Source organism: Palaemon carinicauda, chromosome 22 (genome assembly GCF_036898095.1).
Source record: "Palaemon carinicauda isolate YSFRI2023 chromosome 22, ASM3689809v2, whole genome shotgun sequence".
NCBI classification, from domain to species: Eukaryota; Metazoa; Arthropoda; class Malacostraca; order Decapoda; family Palaemonidae; genus Palaemon; species Palaemon carinicauda.
In genome coordinates this window covers 1,536,434-1,549,173 of record NC_090746.1, presented here as the reverse complement: position 1 = coordinate 1,549,173, position 12,740 = coordinate 1,536,434, and the positions used below count along the sequence as shown (strand labels likewise).

The 12,740-nt window shown below is 47.7% G+C and overlaps 1 protein-coding gene across 2 annotated transcripts in view; it reads left to right on the top strand.

Moving 5' to 3' along the window:
- The window catches only part of LOC137616267 (COMM domain-containing protein 3), a 173,774-nt gene that overhangs the window by 507 nt on the left and 160,527 nt on the right, over positions 1-12,740 (top strand). The gene's annotated exons all lie outside the window — the stretch shown is intronic.

The following is a 12,740-nucleotide window of genomic DNA, read 5'->3' as shown; positions in this document are numbered from 1 at the left end:
TATGTATGATGACGGCTGACTAAGAATACGACAGTGTAAATGGTGGTCGCGTGTCCGTTAGGTAAGGACATGGCTTTTAGGTTAGGTTTGGGGTGGGAAGCTTAGGTTAGTCGACGTCCAATTTTTATGATTGCGGGAAGGAACTGGCCGCTGATATACAAAGTCTCCATTGTCCTAATTCATTGGGACGGGGTTCGCCACCCACACCCCGCACTTGCCTAAACTCACTTAGGATAGTAAAATTATGGATTCCACGTTCATACTCTAGTACATCGAAGCATCTGAACGATGCTCTGGTTGGATTGTACTGGTTAGTTTGTATAATGGCTGACATACCTGCTAACTAATCCTAGTAGAGGTAACTTTCGGGTCGCAGTGGAAAGTTAATGCCCCCTTCAAGGAGAAGCCTATGTAGGTAAGGTTAAATTTGGTACCTTAGGTTAAATCTATCTCTGATAGGGGTACAGTATGTGTATGATAGCGGCCACCTATATGTATGATGACGGCTGACTAAGAATACGGGAGTGTAAGGGGGGTCGCAGGGGGATTTTAGCCCCCCCCCCCTTCTGTTAGGTAAGTAGGTAAGGACACAGCTTGTAGGTTAGGTTGGGGTGGGTGTTTAGATTAGTTGGTGTCCATTTTTTATGCACACTGGGGAACTCTCCGCTGATACACAAAGGCTCCCTCTGATATAGTAATATGGGTTTGAACTTCCCTTTTTCAATATTAAACTTACCCGATAATCATGTAGCTGTCAACTCCGTTGCCCGACAGAATTCTACGGGAGGGATACGCCAGCTATCACTATACTAGAAGGGGGTGTACTCACAAGCGCCACCTGTGGCCAGGTACTACAGTACTTGTTGTTGACGCCACCTCACTTTTTCCTCTGTCGTGCTTCCGGCAAGACGTTCTTGGATACGCTTATGATTTTGGAGTATTGTTCACGGTTTGGTGAAGTATTTCTCTAAAATTTGCAGCTATTCGCTATACTAGAAACTTCTATATTAGCTTAGTTAGCTTTTGGAATTAATTTAATTATGGTGACGAAGAGAGTATGAACTCTCTTTCACCTTTTAATGGCCGACCCTTCCCTTAGACGGAAGTGTTGGTGTCTAAGAGAGTATAGACTCTCTTTCTTAATTTTGCTTAACAAAAGTTATAGATTTATTTTATATCTCTCCGCCTTTTATAGGCCTCTTCGATTAACTTCCTTTTATTATAAAATTATTAAAATTAATTTTTATATATTCGACCTTTCCTAATGGTAGGCGGTCTTTTCTTGTACCGAAGTTAATTAACATTGAGCCCGTCATTTCGGTTTTACCTGTTAACATATTATGCTATTTTAATGTTTTTGAAAGAATTTCTTTGATAGTCTCGTACTGTTTTCAAAGTTGAACTAAAGTTTTGTTTTGTCTCTGCAGTTGTTGACGTTCAGAACGTTCAACTTGCGCTCTATCGTTACGATAGAGAGAGAATTTTCACGGTGTCACGTTGCAGTAAGAGTAACCGTGTCTAGCGTTTTGTTCATTCTTTCTTAACTTAATGGTTTTAATTCTACAAAGGAACTTTTCATTTTGGGAAATATTTTCCTTTAACAATAATATGTTTTAACGATATATATGATTGGGCTCTTCTCTCAGGTTCTAAGTCAAGAGAGAGAGAGAGAGAGAGAGAGATAGAGACGGAGGGAGAAAGAGGAGGATAAACGTTTCGTTCAAGTAACGTTGTTATCGTTTTTGCTCTTCTCCCTAGTCTCTTTAGGGGAAGAAGGTAAACGTTTCTAGAGTTTTTCTTGTTCTCAAGCTTTATGCGGTGAGAGATTTTAAACGTAGTTTATTTGATCTAGTGTTTAGTCTCTTTCCAGCCACTGAATTATTTATCTTTCATTAGATTTTTCTGTTACATTGTAATTCTGTTTTCGCAATTACTAACTTTTGAGAAAGGATAGAATTGCGTGTTTCAGGTACAAACCACTTAAAGTTTCGAGTTCAGTGAAATAAGTGCAAACAGAAAATCAAAAGTGATAAGTGATTAGCGCAAAGTGTGTCAGTGTTGTGCGTGAGGGTACTTCTGTGCGTGCCAGTCGTCCTCCCAGTCCGGGACCTCTTGCAAGCTCCCAAGCCCAGGGGAGAAGCAATGTCGAAGGGCAAAAGGGTTCGGCAGGCCTTGATCGGCGCACAGAAGTATCCTCGGTGGTTGCGGGCGTGTCTTAAGAGACCGTCACTCCCACCCGCAGACGATTGAGCCCTTATTTTGCTCGTCTGCAGAAGAAATTTCGGGGAGAAAACGCTGGTCTCAGGTCTCAAGACCTCTTAAACGTAAAGTCCAGACCTATGCCAGACGTACGAAGTTAGAGTTCAACAACCCGGATGCAGTCATTGGGTTAGCTCTGACTCTCCTCAGTCTCAGGTGACTGAACACCTCCTAAGAGAGGTAAGGCGATGCCACAACAGACCTTATCGTCTGTTGATCCCAAGACGACTTTGCTGCAGTCCATGCAGTCGCAGCTTGGGGTCTTAATGCGTGAGTTTCAGGCTGAGAAGGTTACACCTCCTCCTGCGAACGCTCCGCCTCTCCGCAGTCCAGTCTGCCAGGCGTACGAAGTTGAGGTTCCTCAGGCTACCTTACCGCGTTCTGAGTTGCCAGTTACCAGCTGTGTGCAGCAACCTCCGCCTCCTCCTGCGAGAGCTCCGCCTCACCGCAGTCCAGTCTGCCAGGCGTACGAAGTTGAGGTTCCTCAGGCTACCTTACCGCGTTCTGAGTTGCCAGTTACCAGCGTTGTGCAGCAACCTTAACCTTCCTTAAGGCAACCTCAGCAATGGGAGCAGGAGTCTTATGCCTTACTTCCTCCGCTTCCGCTTGCGGTTCCACCAGCGAGGCAACAATCTCTTGAGGTACGACAACCTCTTCCATCAATGAGGCAGCCACCTCAGCACTCGCTGCAGCTTAGGCTAGCTCCTCAGGAACCTCAACTCGCGAGACAAGAACTGCGTTCTGCGCAGCCGCTATCTCAACTCTCGCAGCTCACACCTCAGGAACCTTAACTCGTTCCTCAGGAACCTGCTACTGCGCATCCGCAACCCTTACAGCAAGCGCAACTCTTGAGGCAGCAACCTCATGCTATGAGTCAGCCACCTCAACGCATGCATCTGCCACTTTCTCCTCAACTTGAGAAATAACAAATGACAATAATAACACCTCATTACTTTCATAACTTGCATTTGTAATCATATACATGTATGCCTACACAAACATTATGATAATGGAGGTTATTTGTCTTACTTATATAAAAATATATATGTATTCCTTGCAATATATTTTTAACAATATCGCAAAATATGGCAAAAATATCTTCAAAACAAAAATGAATCATGAGTTATGAATGTAAGGTAAATATTATTTTTACGAATAGAACTTACCTGGCAGTTATATATACATAGCTAATTATCTCTATTTCGGCAGAATTTTTCTAAAACTAGGCAACCGCCTTGTGGTGGTTGGGTGGTAACACCCGTTAAAGGGTGGTAGGAGGAATCATTCCCGTTTTCTGTTCTTCAGTTCATCTCTGCCGGCCGGATCGATAACACGTTGGTCCGTCATTAAGAGTTTTTTCTTCGATTTCCCTGCTCGGTGTACCAGTCTGCTTTTTTTGGTGAAGTACTCTGATTTGGGGTTTTGGCGATCGTTGTATTTTGTTTTCTCTTAGCTTTTTTTTTGCTGTTTTTCATTATGAGTGAAAAGAGTCATTACCGTATCTGTGCGAATGAGGAATGTAAGGTGAGACTACCCAAAATGGCGGTTGATCCTCACACTGTTTGTTCTCATTGTAGGGGTTTTGTTTGTGCCCTTGATAATAGGTGCGGGGAATGTAAGGTTTTGGATGAGAAAGATTGGTTAATTATGAAGCGCTATGTGCGTAAGCTAGAGCTCGATAGAGTTAGGAGAGCTTCTAGGTCTAAGTCTAAGTCTGTTAGTGGTAAGGAAGACGAACTTAGCGTAGATTTATCTATTGATCCTATTATTGATTCCTCTTTGGAAGTTGATCCTTCCCTTGAGGTAGTAACTCCTGCACCTCCTACAGGTTCCGTATCTACGGATGACCCTCGGTACGCTAGCCTGGCGGCCGAGTTGAAGGCCATTAAAGAACAGCTGGAGGCCTTTAAAGGTAAGGAAAGTGAAAGTGCTTGTGTTAGTGCAGTGGAGGTGGCGACCGACCGAATCTGTCATACCCCTAGGCCTAGACCTCTACCAAGCTCCCAGGACCAAGGGAGAAGGTACGTCGATGACCGAAAGGGGGTGAGAGGTACGTACCCTCGGTCAGCCGTCGCCTCAGACAGTCCTGTTGTCTATTCCCAGGCTGCTCTTGACCGTCACGGGAAAGACGAGTCGGATGTGTTGTTTTCTTCTCCGAATTCGTCCAGACGTAAATGGAAGTATGAAGCTTCAAGACCTACTAAGAGGAGATGGAACCGCGACGAACGGTCTCGTTCTTTCTCTCCCGGTTCTAGCAGTTATGAACCTTGTCCGTCGGAGGATGATTTCGACTCCGTGCCTGTGAAAAGGACGAAGCCTGCTGCCGAAGATACGAGTGTTATTCGTCAGCCCCCCCCTTCGGATCCGCAAGACCCAGCTGATGTTGCTAAATCCTTTATGTCTGTCATGCAGGAACAACTTTTGACTTTAGTACAAGCCTTTAGCCGCCCTCACGCCCAGTCTGACAGATGTAAAGACGACTCGTTGCCGATTAAGAAGTCTGCTTCTAAGAGAGAACGGAGTTCTTCTTTAAAGAGAACTTCTCCCTCTCTACGCCAGGATGAGGAATGTGTGCTTGCGCCAGGCGATACTTCTTCGCGATACCAGGGCGATACGTTTTCTCGTTCTCGATACCGGGACAATACCTTATCGAACGAAGCTGCTTCTCGTTCTCGATACCAAAACGATACCGCCTCCCGTTCGCTTCGACACGACGATACCTCCTCTCGTTCGCTTCGCCACGACGATACCTCCTCTCGTTCGCTTCGCCACGACGATACCTCCTCTCGTTCACGACGCCACGACGATACCGACCCTAGTTCTCGACGCCACGACGATACCGCCTCTCGTTCACGACGCCACGACGATACCGCTTCTCATTCTCGCCGCCACGACGATACCGCCTCTCATTCTCGCCGCCATGACGATACCGCCTCTCGCTCTCGACGACAGAACGACTCTGCCTCTCGTTCTCGGTCCCAGGGCGATACCACCCTGCCTCTTCGGGACGATACTGCCTCTCGTTCCAAGGATTCTTCTAGCGCGGGACTCCAGGATGCAACCCGTCTTTTGCAGGATGATGCCTTTGATTTGCCCTTGTCGGGTTCTAAGGATTCTTCTCTTTCGAAGGATATTGCAGATGTGGATCAGGCCCTCGAGGATGTTTCTGATGACGATGATAATCCTGCCGATGCTGTGGGAGATTACAAAGTTCTCTCTCGCTCCCTTCTTGAACTTTTTGGAGAGGAATTCCAACCTGCTGCCCCTCAATCTCCTCAGTCCCAATTTAACAGAAAGAAGGCCAAGAAACAGTCGGCCTTCATCAAGATGAAGCTGTCTATCTCCGCAAAGAAGGCTCTCACGAAGATTGATGACTGGATGATGGAGCGGAGACAAACAGTTAAGACTTCCTTCTCGTTTCCACCAGCTCGTCTTGCTTCAAGAGCGGGTATGTGGTATGCAACTGGAGAACCTTTGGGTCTGGGAGTGCCTTCCTCCTCCAAGGGTGACTTCTCTGGTTTAGTGGACTCTGCTAGAAGGCATGCTCTCAACTCAGCCAAGGTCATGTGGTCAATGTCGGAGCTGGATCATCTCGTCAAAGGTATTTTTAGAGCCTTTGAGGTTTTTAGTTTCCTAGACTGGTCGCTTGGGACTCTCGCAAGGAAAACTGAACAGATGGATGGATCTAGGGACCTTACGAGCATTATGTCCTGTATGGATAAGGCCCTCAGAGATGGGGCGAATGAGTTGGCTGCTCTGTTCTCAGCTGGGGTCCTAAAGAAGAGAGCTCTGCTTTGCTCTTTTGCTTCTAGGTCTGTTACCAATGCTCAAAAGTCTGAGCTTCTTTACGCCCCCCTCTCTCAACATCTTTTTCCCGAGTCTCTGGTTAATGACATTACGCGTTCTCTGGCCCAAAAAGCCACCCAAGACCTTTTATCTCGTTCTGCTCGTAAGCCCTTTGCAGCCCCTCCTTCTTCTTTGAAACGGGAGGAAAGGAGATTCCAGCAGCCCTTTCGGGGCAGGACTACTTCAAGATCAGATTTTAGAGGGAGAAGGCAAGATTCAGGACCAAGATCTACCAGGGGTTCTTTCAGACCTCGCTCCAGGAAATGAAGTTCGTCTCCTCCAGACGGTAGGCGCAAGACTGTCAGGTTTTTGGCAGTCCTGGAAGAGGAGAGGGGCGGACACCTGGTCCCTCTCAGTCATCAAGGAAGGATACAAGATCCCCTTTCTGAAAAAACCTCCTCTCGCAGATGCTCCGCTGGCCTTAGTAGCCCGGTACTCAGATCCTGGGAAACAGAAGGCTCTAGTAGACCTTGTCAACCAAATGCTAGACAAGGGGGCGATAGAACCGGTTCGGGATCTAGTCTCCCCAGGCTTTTACAATCGCCTGTTTCTGGTCCCCAAGAACTCGGGCGGATGGAGACCCGTCCTGGATGTCAGCGCGCTCAACGTATTTGTGGAGAAGACGAAGTTCTCCATGGAGACGACTCAGTCGGTGCTGGCGTCAGTACGTCCAGGGGACTGGATGGTGTCCCTCGACTTGCAGGACGCATATTTCCATGTCCCCATCCATCCGACTTCGAGGAAGTACCTGAGGTTTGTAATGGAGGGCAAGTGCTTCCAATTCAGAGCTCTTTGCTTCGGTCTCAGCACGGCTCCTCAAGTCTTCACCAGGGTAATGGCGAATGTGTCAGGTTGGCTGCATCAGGAAGGGATAAGGATATCCTTCTATCTGGACGATTGGCTGATTCGTTCACGATCGAGGGAGAAATGTCTGGAGGATTTACGGAAGACTTTTATGATGGCTCAGGATCTAGGCCTGGTCATCAACAGGGAGAAGTCTCAGATCAGACCGAATCAGACTATTCTCTATTTGGGGATAGTTCTGAATTCAGTTCTTTTTCGGGCTTCTCCCTCTCAGGAAAGACAGGCCAAGTGTCTCGTAAAAGTCAGAACTTTCCTGGACAAGAAGAGATGCACAGCGAAGGAGTGGATGAGTTTGCTGGGGACTCTGTCCTCCCTCGAACTGTTTGTCTCTCTGGGGAGACTCCACCTAAGGCCTCTTCAGCACTTTCTTTCGAAGACATGGAACAGAAAGATGCAGGAAGACTCCTTTTCCTTCCCCATTCCAATAGAAGTCAAGACTCTTCTGAAGTGGTGGCTGGACCCAACCTTGTTAGGGGAAGGGATCTCCTTACACAAGAAGAACCCAGACCTAGTGTTGTTTTCAGACGCATCAGAGTCAGGCTGGGGGGCAACACTAGAAAGCAAGGAGGTCTCAGGCTATTGGGAAGGAATTCAGCTGGGATGGCACATCAACAACAAGGAGCTGATGGCCATTTTTCTGGGGCTAAAGGCCTTCAAGGACTTGGTGTCTGGGAAGATTGTGGAGGTCAACTCAGACAACACCACAGCTCTTGCTTACATCAGGAAGCAAGGAGGGACTCACTCTCTGTCTCTCTTCGAGACAGCAAGAGAGCTCCTTCTTTGGGCGAAGGAGAACAGGATAAGCCTGCTGACGAGGTTTGTTCAGGGACAGAAGAATGTGAGGGCGGACATGCTCAGCAGGAAAGGGCAGGTCCTTCCCACAGAATGGACCCTCAACCAACAGGTCTGTCAGAGTCTCTGGAGGCTGTGGGGGAGACCCCTCATCGATCTTTTCGCCTCCAATTTATCCAAGAGGATCCCCATCTATTGCTCCCTAGTTCCGGACAGAGAGGCAATAGCAGTAGACGCCTTTTTGATGGATTGGACGGGGATGGACACTTATGCTTTTCCCCCGTTCAAGATCATCAATCTGGTAGTCAGGAAATTCGCCCTCCTCGATTCGGGGCGGATGATCCTGATAGCTCCGTTCTGGCCGATGAGGGAATGGTTCACGGAGGTGGTGGACTTGTTGATGGACTTTCCAAGAAGCCTCCCTGCAAGTCCAAATCTGCTCAGACAACCCCACTTCGAGAGATATCATCAAAACCCCCTCGCTCTCAATCTGACTGCCTTCAGACTATCGAGAAGCTCGTCAGATCGAGAGGCTTTTCAGCGCAAGCTGCGAAAGCTATCGCCAGAGCGAGGAGGGTCTCTTCGCAGAGGGTCTACCAGTCCAAGTGGGAGACTTTTAGGGCTTGGTGTAGGAAGCACAAGATTTCCTCATCCACTACCTCTGTGAGCCAGATTGCGGATTTCTTGTTGTACCTCAGACAGGACGCTAAGCTAGCTGTGTCCACTATCAAAGGGTACAAAAGTATGCTCTCTTCCGTCTGTCGGCATAGAGGCTTGGACTTGTCTCGCGACAAGGACTTACATGACCTCTTGAAGTCTTTTGAGACGACCAAGCAGACCCAGTTAAAGCCCCCTTCTTGGAACCTTGATGTAGTTCTTAAATTTCTGTGCACCAAGAGATTTGAGCCCATCTCACAGGCTCCCCTTAGGGAGGTTACCAAGAAGACCCTCTTTCTTTTGGCCTTAGCAACAGCTAAAAGAGTTAGTGAAGTCCATGCAATTGAAAAACAGGTAGGCTTCAATCTGAATGGGGCAGTTTGTGCCTTGAGATTAGACTTTCTCGCTAAGAACGAGAACCCTTCTAAGCCCTGGCCGAGGACCTTTGAGGTTCCTAACTTGACCAACCTAGTGGGTCAAGAGCAAGAGAGGCTGCTCTGTCCAGTACGAGCCCTCAAGACCTACTTGTCTCGCACAAAAAGTGTGAGAGGCTCTTCTAGCTCCCTGTGGTGTTCTGTGAAAGATCCTCAAAAGCCCCTTTCCAAGAACGCTTTATCCTTTTTCCTGAGGGAAGTGATAAGAGAAGCGCATCTCTTGTGTGAGGAGGAACACTTCGGACTTTTAAAAGTGCAAGCCCACGAAGTGAGGGCCATTGCGACCTCGCTTGCTTACCGCAAGAACATGTCGCTCCGTCAAATTATGGATGCGACATTCTGGAGGAGCAACTCTGTGTTCGCCTCTCATTACCTCAGAGAGGTGAGGGTGGATTATGAGAAATGTTATACCTTGGGACCATACGTAGCTACGGCTTCTGTATTAGGCAAAGGAGTTACTACCTCCCCTCAACCTTAGTTTTGTTTACTTGTGCATAGGTTGGTGTATTTTTTATTGGTTGTCTGAGGACTTCGACTTGTGTACAGTCACCTCAGTCTAGTTAGATCATTTTTATCTACTTTGCAAATGTTAGGTGGTTGGTTTGGTAAAGTTGCGGTTTTTTATTTTGGGCAATAGGTAGTCCTGAAGTCTAGTCAGATTGTTGGTCTCACCCCGTTGACAGACTCGATTGAGTGTTTTCAGCACTGCAGGTCACATCCTGGCTGACACTCCTAAGGGAAAGCGACTCAAGAGGCAGGAACCTTTGAAGTCAGCTACCTTAGCAGGTAAGGAATCAAGGTGTTTATTTATCCTACAACTTTTTTGGTTGTTTCCCCAACGATGTTACTGTCTATCACCCTCCTCCAAGTGTGTTAATCAGCTATGTATATATAACTGCCAGGTAAGTTCTATTCGTAAAAATGGAGTTTTTATGATAAAACAAAGTTTTATGAATACTTACCTGGCAGTTATATATACATTCGAAGGCCCACCCACCTCCCCTCAGGAGACAGGTCGGGCATAGATGAACTGAAGAACAGAAAACGGGAATGATTCCTCCTACCACCCTTTAACGGGTGTTACCACCCAACCACCACAAGGCGGTTGCCTAGTTTTAGAAAAATTCTGCCGAAATAGAGATAATTAGCTATGTATATATAACTGCCAGGTAAGTATTCATAAAACTTTGTTTTATCATAAAAACTCCATGTTGATATTAAAACCCCATGCAAGCATGCATGAAGCACTCTAGCACTGGTCATGGAATTTCTGAGAAATGTTAAACGCCATGCAACACGCTCTGCTTACCTTACAGCATGCTCTACATACAGCATGCTCTGCATACAGCATGCTCTGCATACAGCATGCTCTGCATACAGCATGCTCTGCATACAACATGCTCTGCATACAGCATGCTCTGCATTCAGCATGCTCTGCATACAACATGCTCTACATACAGCATGCTCTGCATACAACATGCTCTGCATACAGCATGCTCTGCATTCAGCATGCTCTGCATACAGCATGCTCTGCATACAGCATGCTCTGCATACAACATGCTCTACATACAGCATGCTCTGCATACAGCATGCTCTGCATACAACATGCTCTGCATACCTTACCGCATGCTTCTCAGTCATACATCTTTGGTTGTTGCCAACTCACTAGACTGTCAAGCAGTTTCATAATGTTGCCTTCTAGTCTGCTGCTTTTGCACCATTGAAACCCTCACTGAGAGAACTTAACTTTTCTCGGATATGGTCCCTGTAGATGAGAAAGTGCTTTTCTCCCTCCTTCTGATATTCCCTTGAGGACTCTGTCAATTGGAGAGGAGCCTTTAGCTGCGTAGCCTCCTATGGACTTTTATTTAAGCATAACATGCTTCCAGGGAAGGTAATGGTTCCACTTCAGTCACTAACCCCGTCTGTTACCACACCTGCTCCCATAGACCTTGAGCTGTGTTGCAAGACATACAGTCCAAGCTTAGTCCTTGTTAAAGGATTTTTTGTTTACGGAGTCAGTGTGTCACTGGGAAGACGTTCAACAACCAGCAGAAGTGACTTGTTGTGACGCAGTGCGGCAACCTCAGCAACCCGATAAGGAGTTGTCTGTACGACCCAGACAGTCTAGACAGCTTCGGGTTGTCACTGTACTTCCTCGCTTCCCCATGGTTGACAGTTCACAGACTGTGCAGCAGTACCATGATCTTGTGTCCGGCTCCGTCAGACGACTGGCTTTTAAGAGCTCCCACAAGTCGTCGCTGTCTGGAGATTCTCAGATGGACTATGGATCTGACCAAGGAACTGGGCCTCCTGGTCAATTTTGAGGAGTCTCAGCTCATCCCATCCCAGACCATTGTCTCCCTGGGTATGGATCTTCAGAGTCGAGCTTTTCGGGCTTTTCCGTCGGCCCCAAGGATCTTCCAAGCCCTAGAATGCACCCAGAGCATGCTGAGAAGGAACCGATGCTCAGTCAGGTAGTGGATGAGTCTAACAGGGACACTTTCATCGCTGGCCCTGTTCATCGTGTTAGGGAGAATCCACCTCCCCCCCTTCAGTATCATCTAGCTGCTCACTGGATAAAGGACATGACGCTAGAGACGGTCTCAGTTCCTGTTTCCGAAGAGAGGAGGTCTTCTCTCGCGTGGTGTAAGAACAGCTTTCTTCTCAAGGAAGTCTACCTTTGGCTGTTCAGAAACCCGACCGCCGTCTCCTCTCGGACACATCAGACACGGGCTGGGGTGCGACTTTGGACGGACAGGAATGATCGAGAACATGGAATCAGGAGCAAAGGACACTTCACTTCAATTGCAGGAGTTGTTGGCGGTTCTTCTGGCCTTGATAAACTTCAAGTCCCTCCAGCTTAACAAAGTGGTGGAGGTGGACTCTGACAACACCACAGCCCTGGCTTACACCTTCAAGCAGGGAGGGACTCTTTCGTGAAGTTGTTCTAGATCGCAAGGGACCTCCTCATCTGGTCTAAAGATCGAAAGCTCACGCTGGTAACGAGGTTCATTCAGGGCGGTATGAATGTCATGGCAGATCACCTCAGCCGGAAGGGTCAGGTCATCCCCACAGAGTGGACCCTTCACAAGAATGTTTGCAGCAGACTTTGGGCCCTGTGGGGTCAGCCAACCATAGATCTGTTCGCTACCTCGATAACCTAGAGACTCCTATTGTATTGTTCTCCGATTCCAGACCCAGCAGCAGTTCACGTGGATGCTTTTCTGCTGGATTGGTTCCATCTCCACCTGTATGCATTCCCGCCGTTCAAGATTGTCAACAGGGTACTTCAGAAGTTCTCCTCTCGCAAAGGGACACGGCTGACGTTGGTTGGCTCCGCTCTGGCCCGCGAGAGAATGGTTCTTAGAGGTACTGCTATGGCTGGTCGACATTCCCAGGACTCTTCCTCTAGGAGTGAACCTTCTACGTCTACCTCACGTAAAGAAGGTACACCCGAACCTCCACGCTCTTCGTCTGACTGCCTTCAGACTTTCGAAAGACTCTCAAGAGCTAGGGGCTTTTCGAAGGAGGCAGCCAGAGCGATTGCCAAAGCAAGGAGAACATCCACTCTCAGAATCTATCAGTCTCAAGGGGAAGTCTTCCGTAGCTGGTACAAGACCAATGCAGTTTCCTCAACCAGTACCACTGTAACCCAGATTGCTGACTTCCTGTTATATCTAAGGAAAGTAAGATCCCTTTCAGCTCCTACGATCAAGGGTTACAGAAGTATGTTGGCAGCGGTTTTCCGCCACAGAGGCTTGGATCTTTCCACCAACAAAGATCTACAGGACCTCCCTAGGTCTTTTGAGACCTCAAAGGAACGTCGGTTGTCCACTCCAGGCTGGAATCTAGACGTGGTCCTAAGGTTCCTTATGTCATCAAGAT